Genomic DNA, 17,184 nt, shown 5'->3' with positions numbered 1-17,184 from the left:
AATAATTTTAGAAAACCATTCAACTTATGTTTTGTGTTAGTTCGAACTCATTTTTTGTTGCGCCGTTCTATCGTTTATAACTAAGAGGGTGTAGATTTATTATATGTTGGGCCTAATAGATGACAAGGTAAGTTCTTGAACAAACTGAAGATAAAAACCTTCTATAAAGTAATGTTTTCGTCAATATAATACACCTAGAATTCCTTTGTATAATGGTGTATGAGGTTAAAGATGTTTCATCGTAGTATTGAAATTATACGAGTAACTTAAAAATAATTAACATTTGGGTAAATATCAATTACATTAGTTAAGTACTAATCAAACTTTTAATTTAAAAGTAATTCTATAAAATCCAAGAAATAATATAACACAATATACGAAAATAATATTTCCTATTTACTGTTAATTTTACTACATTTTTCTTTAGAAGCAGACATTTTGAAGTTTTTGTACCTATCTTAAATAGCTATCTCATTTCACTTAACGTAAAGTGTAGCGGAGAGTAGTACCGTTAGAGGGAGGAGTGTAGAGCCAGGCGACTGTAATTTTACTGTCGACAGTAGGAGGAGCCAGCAGCCATCGCAAACTTGTATCCCTCCATGACTGCCCCCTCCTCACGATTCGGCGTTGACGGAATGGGCTCTTTTCGACGTTGGCGGAATGGAGCTGATTCGGCTCTGGCGGATTGGTATGAATTCGGAGTTCGCGGACAGTTGAAGATTCTACTTTAAATTTTCCTATAGCACCGATAAATTCTATTATTCGTCCGTCAACATCGAAGAGTTTCTACATCAGTCCGTGAGCTCCGAATTTATTCGACTCTATAGGAATCTTTAATTTTCGCCTCTAAAAGACACATGAGTCCCGCAAGGACCGAATAACGAGGACAGTTCGCCAACTCCGAATCCTCCTAGATTCCGTGAGTGGCGAAAAGTAGAATCGTCCGTGAGCCTCGAATATTTTATGTCTTAGTCCGATAGCTCCGAATAATTTGCTCTCTCCAGTCCGTGAACGTCGAATCATTCGGAGCTGACGGAAAGTATCGTTTTCGGTCTTGGCGGACGAATTCACTATTCGGCCCTGGCGGATTCGGTCCTCACGGACTCCACCTGTGAGCATAACTGGCCTTGCCCTCCAGCAGACAAGTTATCGCTGCCGCTCCCTGTCCCTGCTCGTGCACAATAGTACATGTTGTAAGTGCACGTGTTTGCTGGTATGTGTGCTAGGTAGAGATAACAGAGATAATTGTGAACAGAACTGGCCTTGCCCTCCAGCAGACAAGTTATCGCTGCCGCTGCCTGTCCCTGCTCGTGCACAATAGTACATGTTGTAAGTGCACGTGTTTGCTGGTATGTGTGCTAGGTAGAGATAACAGAGATAATTGTGAACAGAACTGGCCTTGCCCTCCAGCAGACAAGTTTATCGCTGCCGCTGCCTGTCCCTGCTCGTGCACAATAGTACATGTTGTAGGTGCACGTGTTTTCTGAAATGTGTGCTAGGCAGAGATAACAGCGATAACTGTGAACAGAACTGGCCTTGCCCTTCAGCAGACAAGTTTATCGTTGCCGCTGCCTGTCCCTGCTCGTGCACAATAGTACATGTTGTAAGTGCACGTGTTTGCTGGCATGTGTGCTAGGTAGAGATAACAGAGATAATTGTGAACAGAACTGGCCTTGCCCTCCAGCAGACAAGTTATCGCTGCCGCTGCCTGTCCCTGCTCGTGCACAATAGTACATGTTGTAAGTGCACGTGTTTGCTGAAATGTGTGCTAGGTAGAGATAACAGATATAACTGTGAGCAGAACTGGCCTTGCCCTTCAGCAGACAAGTTATCGTTGCCGCTGCCTGTCCCTGCTCGTGCACAATAGTACATGTTGTAAGTGCACGTGTTTGTTGAAATGTATGCTAGGTAGAGATAACAGAGATAACTGTGAGCAGAACTGGCCTTGCCCTTCAGGAGACAAGTTATCGTTGCCGCTGCCTGTCCCTGCTCGTGCACAATAGTACATGTTGTAAGTGCACGTGTTTGTTGAAATGTATGCTAGGTAGAGATAACAGAGATAACTGTGAGCAGAACTGGCCTTGCCCTTCAGCAGACAAGTTATCGTTGCCGCTGCCTGTCCCTGCTCGTGCACAATAGTACATGTTGTAAGTGCACGTGTTTGTTGAAATGTATGCTAGGTAGAGATAACAGAGATAACTGTGAGCAGAACTGGCCTTGCCCTTCAGCAGACAAGATATCGTTGCCGCTGCCTGTCCCTGCTCGTGCACAATAGTACATGTTGTAAGTGCACGTGTTTTGTTGAAATGTATGCTAGGTAGAGATAACAGAGATAACTGTGAGCAGAACTGGCCTTGCCCTTCAGCAGACAAGTTATCGTTGCCGCTGCCTGTCCCTGCTCGTGCACAATAGTACATGTTTGTAAGTGCACGTGTTTGTTGAAATGTATGCTAGGTAGAGATAACAGAGATAACTGTGAGCAGAACTGGCCTTGCCCTTCAGCAGACAAGTTATCGTTGCCGCTGCCTGTCCCTGCTCGTGCACAATAGTACATGTTGTAAGTGCACGTGTTTGTTGAAATGTATGCTAGGTAGAGATAACAGAGATAACTGTGAGCAGAACTGGCCTTGCCCTTCAGCAGACAAGTTATCGTTGCCGCTGCCTGTCCCTGCTCGTGCACAATAGTACATGTTTGTAAGTGCACGTGTTTGTTGAAATGTATGCTAGGTAGAGATAACAGAGATAACTGTGAGCAGAACTGGCCTTGCCCTTCAGCAGACAAGTTATCGTTGCCGGCTGCCTGTCCCTGCTCGTGCACAATAGTACATGTTGTAAGTGCACGTGTTTGCTGAAATGTGTGCTAGGTAGAGATAACAGATATAACTGTGAGCAGAACAGGCCTTGCCCTCCAGCAGACAAGTTATCGCTGCCGCTCCTTGTCCCTGCTCGTGCACAATAGTACATGTTGTAAGTGCACGTGTTTTGTTGAAATGTATGCTAGGTAGAGATAACAGAGATAATTGTGAACAGAACTGGCCTTGCCCTCCAGCAGACAAGTTATCGCTGCCGCTGCCTGTCCCTGCTCGTGCACAATAGTACATGTTGTAAGTGCACGTGTTTGTTGAAATGTGTGCTAGGTAGAGATAACAGATATAACTGTGAGCAGAACTGGCCTTGCCCTTCCAGCAGACAAGTTATCGTTGCCGCTCCCCTGTCCCTGCTCGTGCACAATAGTACATGTTGTAAGTGCACGTGTTTGCTGAAATGTATGCTATGTAGAGATAACAGAGATAACTGTGAGCAGAACTGGCCTTGCCCTTCAGCAGACAAGTTATCGTTGCCGCTGCCTGTCCCTGCTCGTGCACAATAGTACATGTTGTAAGTGCACGTGTTTGCTGAAATGTGTGCTAGGTAGAGATAACAGATATAACTGTGAGCAGAACTGGCCTTGCCCTCCAGCAGACAAGTTATCGCTGCCGCTCCCTGTCCCTGCTCGTGCACAATAGTACATGTTGTAAGTGCACGTGTTTGCTGAAATGTGTGCTAGGTAGAGATAACAGAGATAACTGTGAGCAGAACAGGCCTTGCCCTCCAGTAGACAAGTTATCGCTGCCGCTCCCTGTCCCTGCTCGTGCACAATAGTACATGTTGTAAGTGCACGTGTTTGCTGAAATGTGTGCTAGGTAGAGATAACAGAGATAACTGTGAGCAGAACAGGCCTTGCCCTCCAGCAGACAAGTTATCGCTGCCGCTCCCTGTCCCTGCTCGTGCACAATAGTACATGTTGTAAGTGCACGTGTTTTGCTGGTATGTGTGCTAGGTAGAGATAACAGAGATAATTGTGAACAGAACTGGCCTTGCCCTCCAGCAGACAAGTTATCTCTGCCGCTGCCTGTCCCTGCTCGTGCACAATAGTACATGTTGTAGGTGCACGTGTTTGCTGGCATGTGTTCTAGGCAGAGATAACAGCAATAACTGTGAACAGAACTGGCCTTGCCCTCCAGTAGACAAGTTAGTCTACAGTCCTGTGTGAATTAAAATTTGTCCCTTTTCGTAGAGATATGTGTTTTATTTTATTTTTTATTGGGTGGAATTGTCATATTACTAATACCAACCGAGATTAATGAAACGTCTAAACTGGCTTCCTTTGACCCTCTAAGATCTTCATTATATTTATATTTGCAGATTTATTACGCATTGGAACATTTTCTCTCGGTTCCTCCTGGAATTTCCCTATGGAATGAGATTAAATAATTTATAAGAAATAATCTTTTACGATTATACGCTAATTTTCACGCTCTACTTATACAAATCTGGAACACTCATTCATTCAAGGGACAAATAAAATAAAACCCTAACATAACCTTACCTATCCTCATAGACTTACCTAACATAACCGAACCTTACATATCCTCATAGCCTTAACAAACATAACCTAACCTTACCTATCCTCATAGCCTTACCTAACATAACCTAACCTTACCTATCCTCATAGCCTTACCTAACATAACCTAACCTATCCTCATAGCCTTACCTAACATAACCTAACCTATCCTCATAGCCTTACCTAACATAACGTAACCTGCCACAATACGCGCGGACCCTGCACACATTGCGGCTCGCAAAGATATTTATCACAGGCTGTTATGTTTGTCTTTTATTTCACGGAATTTCAAACCTAACGATGCGACTTACTCAGATATAATATAAAATAATTAAATTTATTGTGACACGATTTTATTAATTAGAACTAAGAAATAGAAAACACTTTCCACATTTTTTAAATTGTAAATATAACTCTCAAATATCCGTACGTTTAGAACATGTCCATACAACTGAACCAATCATTGTGCATAGCAAACTGTGCAGAGACGGCGTTATAGAGTACGTGCATTCAAACAATGTAATAGAATTTCAAAATTAGAAGGTTAATAAAAATTCTTTTACAAATATGCAATCATTAACCGACTCTTATAATGGTAGGAGATCATTATAAACTCTAGAACCTGTTTCCACGAATGTCGCGATAAGAGACTAGTTATGGAGTTATAAAGGCTCACAATCACCTTCCAGGTACAATTAGAACGTGACAGTTTTGAAGTTCTGTAATCGCCTATGTTGATTAAACGTTGTGACAGTGAAAAGGGTTCTGAGATAAGTAGTGCTGATGCTAATTCTAATGCTGGTGTTTAAAATGTGAGAAAATGTGTAGAAATAAAGTGCTGTGAGAATTACTCAACACTTTAATTACAAATGTTCGGACTGTTTGTTGTGGGCTGATTGTCTCGTACTGTGTTACAGTGTATTTAGAGGAATCCGTGACTATTACATACATACAGGTACATACAAAATACATACTATCGTGTCTAAGCAGTTGTAAGTAAGTATGTTGTCGTTGGGAAAACTAAAACAGGGTTTTAGTAACGGGTTTAAGTTTCAAATATACATATCATCTGCTGTGAACTGATACGAGAACACGCAACTTGATGTTTTAACTTTTGATGTATAAAGAACTATCAAATAAAATAAATTACTGTTCTAAATCAATAATAGTTTACATACATACTTTGAGCAACTTATAGTGGTTTGTAGGTAACTTGCTGAGCGTTAGCGAACACTATCACGTGATTGGCTGGAAAACTGTCATGTCTGTCTGTCTTCCTGTCCACACGTTATCTCGACAGCGAGCTGACCTGTGAGCTAGAACTTTGCTGGAAGCTATAATTTCTATATGGGCAGCAACGTTTCGATGCTGATGCACGCTCCTTGAGATTTGGCTGAGCGTTAGCGAACTACATCGGTCATATAGCTAACAATTATGACAACGATACATTCGCTGGATAAATAAATTTAAGAAAAATCTGAGTACATTCTTGTAACATTTAAAGTTCTGCATAGTAACAGTTTTGTAGCCTAGTGAAATGTGTTTGTAAACCCAGAACGAGTAGCATGTTACACGACACTTGGTGTGGCTCACATTTTCCTTGTCAGTAATAGTAGTGCAGGATTATAATGTTATTACTTCCCCTAACTTGTACCATATCACAACAGCGGATCAACTTGCTGGGTTGAGAACGGTTGTCACTTCATGTTACACGACACTTGGTGTGGCTCACATTTTCCTTGTCAGTAATAGTAGTGCAGGATTATAATGTTATTACTTCCCCTAACTTGTACCATACCACAACAGCGGATCAACTTGCTGGGTTGAGAACGGTTGTCACTTCATGATACACGACACTTGGTGTGGCTCACATTTTCCTTGTCAGTAATAGTAGTGCAGGATTATAATGTTATTACTTCCCCTAACTTGTACCATACCACAACAGCGGATCAACTTGCTGGGTTGAGAACGGTTGTCACTTCATGTTACACGACACTTGGTGTGGCTCACATTTTCCTTGTCAGTAATAGTAGTGCAGGATTATAATGTTATTACTTCCCCTAACTTGTACCACACCACAACAGCGGATCAACTTGCTGGGTTGAGAACGGTTGTCACTTCATGTTACACGACACTTGGTGTGGCTTACATTTTCCTTGTCAGTAATAGTAGTGCAGGATTATAATGTTATTACTTCCCCTAACTTGTACCACACCACAACAGCGGATCAACTTGCTGGGTTGAGAACGGTTGTCACTTCATGTTACACGACACTTGGTGTGGCTCACATGTTTCCTTGTCAGTAATAGTAGTGCAGGATTATAATGTTATTACTTCCCCTAACTTGTACCACACCACAACAGCGGATCAACTTGCTGGGTTGAGAACGGTTGTCACTTCATGTTACACGACACTTGGTGTGGCTCACATGTTCCTTGTCAGTAATAGTAGTGCAGGATTATAATGTTATTACTTCCCCTAACTTGTACCACACCACAACAGCGGATCAACTTGCTGGGTTGAGAACGGTTGTCACTTCATGTTACACGACACTTGGTGTGGCTCACATGTTCCTTGTCAGTAATAGTAGTGCAGGATTATAATGTTATTACTTCCCCTAACTTGTACCACACCACAACAGCGGATCAACTTGCTGGGTTGAGAACGGTTGTCACTTCATGTTACACGACACTTGGTGTGGCTCACATGTTCCTTGTCAGTAATAGTAGTGCAGGATTATAATGTTATTACTTCCCCTAACTTGTACCATACCACAACAGCGGATCAACTTGCTGGGTTGAGAAACGGTTGTCACTTCATGTTACACGACACTTGGTGTGGCTTACATGTTCCTTGTCAGTAATAGTAGTGCAGGATTATAATGTTATTACTTCCCCTAACTTGTACCACACCACAACAGCGGATCAACTTGCTGGGTTGAGAACGGTTGTCACTTCATGTTACACGACACTTGGTGTGGCTCACATGTTCCTTGTCAGTAATAGTAGTGCAGGATTATAATGTTATTACTTCCCCTAACTTGTACCACACCACAACAGCGGATCAACTTGCTGGGTTGAGAACGGTTGTCACTTCATGTTACACGACACTTGGTGTGGCTTACATGTTCCTTGTCAGTAATAGTAGTGCAGGATTATAATGTTATTACTTCCCCTAACTTGTACCACACCACAACAGCGGATCAACTTGCTGGGTTGAGAACGGTTGTCACTTCATGTTACACGACACTTGGTGTGGCTTACATGTTCCTTGTCAGTAATAGTAGTGCAGGATTATAATGTTTATTACTTCCCCTAACTTGTACCACACCACAACAGCGGATCAACTTGCTGGGTTGAGAACGGTTGTCACTTCATGTTACACGACACTTGGTGTGGCTCACATGTTTCCTTGTCAGTAATAGTAGTGCAGGATTATAATGTTATTACTTCCCCTAACTTGTACCACACCACAACAGCGGATCAACTTGCTGGGTTGAGAACGGTTGTCACTTCATGTTACACGACACTTGGTGTGGCTCACATGTTCCTTGTCAGTAATAGTAGTGCAGGATTATAATGTTATTACTTCCCCTAACTTGTACCATACCACAACAGCGGATCAACTTGCTGGGTTGAGAACGGTTGTCACTTCATGTTACACGACACTTGGTGTGGCTCACATGTTCCTTGTCAGTAATAGTAGTGCAGGATTATAATGTTATTACTTCCCCTAACTTGTACCACACCACAACAGCGGATCAACTTGCTGGGTTGAGAACAGTTGTCACTTCATGTTACACGACACTTGGTGTGGCTTACATGTTCCTTGTCAGTAATAGTAGTGCAGGATTATAATGTTATTACTTCCCCTAACTTGTACCACACCACAACAGCGGATCAACTTGCTGGGTTGAGAACGGTTGTCACTTCATGTTACACGACACTTGGTGTGGCTCACATGTTCCTTGTCAGTAATAGTAGTGCAGGATTATAATGTTATTACTTCCCCTAACTTGTACCACACCACAACAGCGGATCAACTTGCTGGGTTGAGAACGGTTGTCACTTCATGTTACACGACACTTGGTGTGGCTCACATGTTCCTTGTCAGTAATAGTAGTGCAGGATTATAATGTTATTACTTCCCCTAACTTGTACCACACCACAACAGCGGATCAACTTGCTGGGTTGAGAACAGTTGTCACTTCATGTTACACGACACTTGGTGTGGCTCACATGTTCCTTGTCAGTAATAGTAGTGCAGGATTATAATGTTATTACTTCCCCTAACTTGTACCACACCACAACAGCGGATCAACTTGCTGGGTTGAGAACAGTTGTCACTTCATGTTATAAGTATGTTCGCTCCTGAAACCCATCCTTTAATCCAGTAAATAAAAGAGGGGAACCTTTTCGTGGGTAGGACAAGTTTTAAACCCAAAAAATAGTTTCATGTAGTGTTCTTATTTTTATAAAAAGAAGATGTTATTAAAATTATTATATCGACAGTAAAAATCGAATTAGCACTCATAATCTACAAATTAATTGACAGAACATTGGCATGTGATCAATTACACCTTTCCCATTACATTGTACAACCTAAATACACCGCGGTTTTGTAACCAGAAAGTCGGTGAGCTTTTCACCGATAATCGTCAATTACGAGGTGTGAAAATTGGCTCAGTCCGCGATAATGAGGTAATTACGGTTTGAGCTTCGGGCAAAGAAATCGGAGAGCGACGGGATAATGAACTTACTGGTCATGAGACAGTTCTAGCGACGTGTTATTTTAGTTTCAGAACCATTTAAGGAACTTGAGACAATTTGTTTAGTAAATAATCCTTTTCCTATTTTATACTCGAAACCGACTTTTTTAAAGTCGGAAAATATTTGGATAGTTGTTAGATATACCTGTTTTGGTCATTTTTATAGTTACATCTTCAGATAGCATCTTAAACACGGTTTCAATTATATAAATGATATTTAAGGACCCGCTTACAAAATAGCGCCTCGTTGGGAGGGTGTATTTATAAACTTGGACAACGTGAAATTAATAGTTCCCATTTAAAATCAAAGAATATTATTATTTGGGTTTAAATATCCTTAAGGGACATATAGCAGCTGTAATTGTGAGCAATTAACGTTAGTCCTATATTCGAGATAGAGGACTTTACTCGTGGCTGTACAAATGACGTGTAAATAACCAACGCTATAGTGGAGGAGTCTGGTTAATAGTTTCATTAATTAATATTTGTGAATGTATTCAACAGCTGGTTACATACTATGCTCACCGTGTTCAGTCGAGCCTACAAATGTACGAATAGTGTTGTTGTTTGTCTGCGAAGTCGCAGAGTATTCAGGCCTTACATGCTGGGTAGTGTTAGGCAAGCGGCGTCGTCAAACTCAGGAAATACATTGACAAAATTGCATTGTTCTTATTGGTCGATTCACAAATTAATGCAGGACTTCTTTGGTGCCACACATTATAGTGTGGTATCTATTATTTTAGTTCCTTTTATTCGACATTCAAAAATAATATTAAAATTTTTAGCACACCATCGTTTTGAAACAGGTGCGATTTACAAGAACCCCCAATAAACACTTGGATACGTACTAATATAGTTATCTCCGGTAGTTATACGATCACAATAAGAACGTCAAAATGTCAATAAGAGCATCGTTCTTGTTGAGTAACAGCCAGCTATTGGGTCTATTTGAACTTTTGACTTGATGAATTACTACTAAACAAAAAAAAACAATATAATTTCTATGTTACTAATGTGTTGCATTTGTTTGAGTCTGAACCAATTGTAATTCCTGTTTCATATTTAAAATGTAAAGTATTTAACATTTTTCTGTATGAAAGGTCATTGTCCTCTGGTCAGTCGTAGGTGGATGTTCGACAAATGCAGACCTATTGTGACCTGTATTGTGTTGTTCAGTTAAATGATTAGTGCTGTGTTTAGTTTTTGACGTGACAACGTCTTAAATTAGGTTTGCGGCTCGGAGTCACTCATGAAAAAGTGTAACGCCCGGTAACGTTACGATGCCCGTCCAGTGGGTCCGCCGCACGGGATCCGCACGGGATAAAGCAGATAACTTTGGGTCCGCCGCACGGGATAAAGCAGATAACTATGTTTATTCGTGAAAATGTGGAGTGCTTAGATTCGTCATTTACAACAACTACAACAATAAAGGTAAATAATTGTACACTGATATTTCATTATCGTAAACTATGATTGATTGATTAATTGTTAGATTGACACAAAAGTTGAGAAACTGAGTTTATAGGTTATGTCATACTATTGACAAATGTTGATAGTGTTAAGTAAATTATTAGTTTAAATCACTCTGCAATCAATCGTAATTCAGTCGATTGAGAAGAAACAGCGCGTATTGCTAGTCAAACATTTAAAATAACAAATTATAACCTCTAACCTGTCATAACAGTGCGACCAAACAAACGAACTAAACCGACCAATCACCACGCGCGGAGTTAGAATTTAACTGTGTTTAGCAAGAATTTCAAATTCCAATTTTAGTAAATGTTTTATTCAACTTTACCATTTACAATAACAAATTTTAATTAATTTCAAATTATGTACAATGTTTTTAGTAAACAAAATATATTTCTATAGTTAAAATTTGTGCAATTCTTATTTTCATTCAATTCCTTGTTCCTATTGTGCAATTTAATAATATTCATATCAATAAATATTCTACCGAGAAAAAGACGTTGTCACGTAAAATCTTCGCCCGTAAAACCGACTTTACAGGCAACCATAATTTTTTTTTTTTATTAAGTGCATGTTTTAGAGTTCGTCCACAGGGATACGATGGAAAATCATGTTCCAATCAACAGTTATTGTGTTGTTCAGTTAAATGATTAGTGTTGTGTTTAGTTTTTTTTTTTTTTATCAGTGCATGTTTTAGAGTTCGTCCACAGGGATACGATGGAAAATCATGTTCCAATCAACAGTTATTGTGTTGTTCAGTTAAATGATTAGTGTTGTGTTTAGTTTTTTTTTTATTAAGTGCATGTTTTAGAGTTCGTCCACAGGGATACGATGGAAAATCATGTTCCAATCAACAGTTATTGTGTTGTTCAGTTAAATGATTAGTGTTGTGTTTAGTTTTTTTTTATTAAGTGCATGTTTTAGAGTTCGTCCACAGGGATACGATGGAAAAATCATGTTCCAATCAACAGTTATTGTGTTGTTCAGTTAAATGATTAGTGTTGTGTTTAGTTTTTTTTTTTTTATTAAGTGCATGTTTTAGAGTTCGTCCACAGGGATACGATGGAAAATCATGTTCCAATCAACAGTTATTGTGTTGTTCAGTTAAATGATTAGTGTTGTGTTTAGTTTTTTTTTTTTTATTAAGTGCATGTTTTAGAGTTCGTCCACAGGGATACGATGGAAAATCATGTTCCAATCAACAGTTATTGTGTTGTTCAGTTAAATGATTAGTGTTGTGTTTAGTTTTTTTTTTATTAAGTGCATGTTTTAGAGTTCGTCCACAGGGATACGATGGAAAATCATGTTCCAATCAACAGTTATTGTGTTGTTCAGTTAAATGATTAGTGTTGTGTTTAGTTTTTTTTTTTTATTAAGTGCATGTTTTAGAGTTCGTCCACAGGGATACGATGGAAAATCATGTTCCAATCAACAGTTATTGTGTTGTTCAGTTAAATGATTAGTGCTGTGTTTAGTTTTTTTTTTTTTATTAAGTGCATGTTTTAGAGTTCGTCCACAGGGATACGATGGAAAATCATGTTCCAATCAACAGTTCAAATAGTTATTTATCTATTTAATTTCCAACGGTATACCATTTTACAATGTGAGAAAAAAAGAAAGAAAAAACTTACAAGTTAGCTACCACTAGTTTTAAAGTTCATGCATTCACCACATTAACAGTGTGAGAATGTGATACAAACTAGAAAACAGAAAAACCATAATTTTATCCAAATTATAGAATGGAGAAGTATAACTACGAGTATAATATGTGTAATAAACAAGCCCAAAAAATATAAAACGAGCAAAAAACTTCATGTAAGTACAGAGTTTTGAAGCAAAATTTAGAAAAAAACAACAAGAACACTAAAGTAAACTCTGAAAAATACGATAACAACTTATAGATTGTGCAACAAGAAAATAACAAGAGTTTGCTGCTGATACATTAGACTCTTTATGTACAAGGCTCTCGACCTATTTGTGTAACTGTTATGGGGTGACTGTGGTGCAGTCAGCCTCAGTGAGTTAATACAAAAATTAAAAATATTATTAAAACAATTTGAAACAAAACTAAATGAATTAGGTACGCAAGGGATAAACAATGTTTTATAGTTGCATCAAATATTATAAATAGTAATCGGAATGTATAATTAAAAAAGTTTTACAATAAATTATACAACATTCGTGAAAGATAATTTACTAAACATACTGACACATAAAGAGATAGAATACACATCTCATACAAAATAATAAAATACATTTCAAAAGATTTTGAATCGTCATTTTCATTCTTAGCTTATTGATTAGTAAGTGAGTATGTAACATTGTAATATAATGTTTTATGTGTTTTCTGTAGCTTTGAAAATGTGTCGAATGAAAGGTCATAAGCCACTTAATGCTCTGTAGTGTGTACAAGCCACTCCACCCACATCCATCCAGCCACATCGAAAGCACTCACTTTGTTTTCATTGCTGTCATAGAAACCTTACAGACAAATTTGCCTCTTATAATAAATGAAATACAAAATAAGTTTTTATACGGAAAGTAAATACATGTTTTATTTTATTTATCTATTGATCCACGACTGACATATAAAGTGTATTGGATTGGACGTAAGATATCAAGTTACCGTATACACGTATGTGCTCCCGCAGTCACGTGGATGTTTCGGACTTTTAAGGTACACATTATTGTGTTTAATTTCAAGTTACCGTATACCGTATGTGCTCCCGCAGTCACGTGGATGTCTCGGACTTTTAAGGTACACATTATTGTGTTTAATTTCAAGTTACCGTATACAAGTATGTGCTCCCCCAGTCAAGTGGATGTATCGGACTTTTAAGGTACACATTATTGTGTTTAATTTCAAGTTACCGTATACACGTATGTGCTCCCGCAGTCACGTGGATGTTTCGGACTTTTAAGGTACACATTATTGTGTTTAATTTCAAGTTACCGTATACACGTATGTGCTCCCGCAGTCACGTGGATGTATCGGACTTTTAAGGTACACATTATTGTGTTTAATTTCAAGTTACCGTATACACGTATGTGCTCCCGCAGTCAAGTGGATGTATCGGACTTTTAAGGTACACATTATTGTGTTTAATTTCAAGTTACCGTATACACGTATGTGCTCCCGCAGTCAAGTGGATGTATCGGACTTTTAAGGTACACATTATTGTGTTTAATTTCAAGTTACCGTATACACGTATGTGCTCCCGCAGTCAAGTGGATGTATCGGACTTTTAAGGTACACATTATTGTGTTTAATTTCAAGTTACCGTATACACGTATGTGCTCCCGCAGTCACGTGGATGTTTCGGACTTTTAAGGTACACATTATTGTGTTTAATTTCAAGTTACCGTATACCGTATGTGCTCCCGCAGTCACGTGGATGTCTCGGACTTTTAAGGTACACATTATTGTGTTTAATTTCAAGTTACCGTATACCGTATGTGCTCCCCCAGTCAAGTGGATGTATCGGACTTTTAAGGTACACATTATTGTGTTTAATTTCAAGTTACCGTATACACGTATGTGCTCCCGCAGTCACGTGGATGTTTCGGACTTTTAAGGTACACATTATTGTGTTTAATTTCAAGTTACCGTATACACGTATGTGCTCCCGCAGTCACGTGGATGTATCGGACTTTTAAGGTACACATTATTGTGTTTAATTTCAAGTTACCGTATACACGTATGTGCTCCCCCAGTCAAGTGGATGTATCGAACTTTTAAGGTACACATTATTGTGTTTAATTTCAAGTTACCGTATACACGTATGTGCTCCCGCAGTCAAGTGGATGTATCGGACTTTTAAGGTACACATTATTGTGTTTAATTTCAAGTTACCGTATACACGTATGTGCTCCCGCAGTCAAGTGGATGTATCGGACTTTTAAGGTACACATTATTGTGTTTAATTTCAAGTTACCGTATACACGTATGTGCTCCCGCAGTCAAGTGGATGTATCGGACTTTTAAGGTACACATTATTGTGTTTAATTTCAAGTTACCGTATACACGTATGTGCTCCCCGCAGTCAAGTGGATGTATCGGACTTTTAAGGTACACATTATTGTGTTTAATTTCAAGTTACCGTATACACGTATGTGCTCCCGCAGTCACGTGGATGTTTCGGACTTTTAAGGTACACATTATTGTGTTTAATTTCAAGTTACCGTATACACGTATGTGCTCCCGCAGTCACGTGGATGTTTCGGACTTATAAGGTACACATTATTGTGTTTAATTTCAAGTTACCGTATACACGTATGTGCTCCCCCAGTCAAGTGGATGTATCGAACTTTTAAGGTACACATTATTGTGTTTAATTTCAAGTTACCATATACACGTATGTGCTCCCGCAGTCAAGTGGATGTATCGCACTTTTAAGGTACACATTATTGTGTTTAATTTCAAGTTACCGTATACACGTATGTGCTCCGCAGTCAAGTGGATAAATCGGACTTTTAAGGTACACATTATTGTGTTTAATTTCAAGTTACCGTATACCGTATGTGCTCCCCCAGTCAAGTGGATGTATCGGACTTTTAAGGTACACATTATTGTGTTTAATTTCAAGTTACCGTATACACGTATGTGCTCCCGCAGTCAAGTGGATGTATCGGACTTTTAAGGTACACATTATTGTGTTTAATTTCAAGTTACCATATACACGTATGTGCTCCCCCAGTCAAGTGGATGTATCGGACTTTTAAGGTACACATTATTGTGTTTAATTTAAGTTACCGTATACACGTATGTGCTCCCGCAGTCAAGTGGATGTATCGGACTTTTAAGGTACACATCATTGTGTTTAATTTCAAGTTACCGTATACACGTATGTGCTCCCGCAGTCAAGTGGATGTATCGGACTTTTAAGGTACACATTATTGTGTTTAATTTCAAGTTACCGTATACACGTATGTGCTCCCGCAGTCAAGTGGATGTATCGGACTTTTAAGGTACACATTATTGTGTTTAATTTCAAGTTACCGTATACACGTATGTGCTCCCGCAGTCAAGTGGATGTATCGGACTTTTAAGGTACACATTATTGTGTTTAATTTCAAGTTACCGTATACCGTATGTGCTCCCGCAGTCAAGTGGATGTATCGGACTTTTAAGGTACACATTATTGTGTTTTAATTTCAAGTTACCGTATACCGTATGTGCTCCCGCATTCAAGTGGATGTATCGGACTTTTAAGGTACACATTATTGTGTTTAATTTCAAGTTACCGTATACACGTATGTGCTCCCGCAGTCAAGTGGATGTATCGGACTTTTAAGGTACACGTTATTGTGTTTAATTTCAAGTTACCATATACACGTATGTGCTCCCCCAGTCAAGTGGATGTATCGGACTTTTAAGGTACACATTATTGTGTTTAATTTAAGTTACCGTATACACGTATGTGCTCCCGCAGTCAAGTGGATGTATCGGACTTTTAAGGTACACATTATTGTGTTTAATTTCAAGTTACCGTATACCGTATGTGCTCCCGCAGTCAAGTGGATGTATCGGACTTTTAAGGTACACATTATTGTGTTTAATTTCAAGTTACTGTATACCGTATGTGCTCCCGCAGTCAAGTGGATGTATCGGAATTTTAAGGTACACATTATTGTGTTTAATTTCAAGTTACCGTATACACGTATGTGCTCCCGCAGTCACGTGGATGTTTCGGACTTTTAAGGTACACATTATTGTGTTTAATTTCAAGTTACCGTATACACGTATGTGCTCCCGCAGTCACGTGGATGTTTCGGACTTTTAAGGTACACATTATTGTGTTTAATTTCAAGTTACCGTATACACGTATGTGCTCCCGCAGTCACGTGGATGTATCGGACTTTTAAGGTACACATTATTGTGTTTAATTTCATGTTACCGTATACACGTATGTGCTCCCGCAGTCAAGTGGATGTTTCGGACTTTTAAGGTACACATTATTGTGTTTAATTTCAAGTTACCGTATACACGTATGTGCTCCCACAGTCAAGTGGATGTTTCGGACTTTTAAGGTACACATTATTGTGTTTAATTTGAGACACACCAACGAATTTTTTTAAGAGTTTTGATAAATTAGTTGTTTGTTGGTAACTAATTAAATCAGTATTTTTAAACCAAGAAGAAGAACATAAAGGTTTCTGGTTTTATTGAAACTGTATTAGACCAAATGTTTCAAAAGACCCATGAACTGTACTTAAGCCAAGCGCTTCGCTACAGTTACTGTGGTACGTGATGACTTTACTGTGGAGACGGTTTGTTTTTTGCAATACAGTATTACCCTTATCGTGTGACTCTTATTTAAGAGTTAAGTTTATAACAAACACATTAATTTAAACAAGTTACTTGACATAAATAAATTAATAATAAATATGCAGTATGTACGTAATATATAGTAATAAATAATATATTGCTGTACGTATATCAATAAAACTCTTCTTTTTAAAATCAAAAGAGTGTTGATATATACAAATGTGAACATCCATAATGTGGATTTTTGTTATTTCCATTGTTTCAAGAAGTGGAATAATTAACTTTTGTGTCATG

This window comes from Homalodisca vitripennis, unplaced genomic scaffold (assembly GCF_021130785.1).
Source record: "Homalodisca vitripennis isolate AUS2020 unplaced genomic scaffold, UT_GWSS_2.1 ScUCBcl_2241;HRSCAF=6794, whole genome shotgun sequence".
NCBI lineage: Eukaryota > Metazoa > Arthropoda > Insecta > Hemiptera > Cicadellidae > Homalodisca > Homalodisca vitripennis.
Note: the sequence above shows the minus strand (reverse complement) of the source record.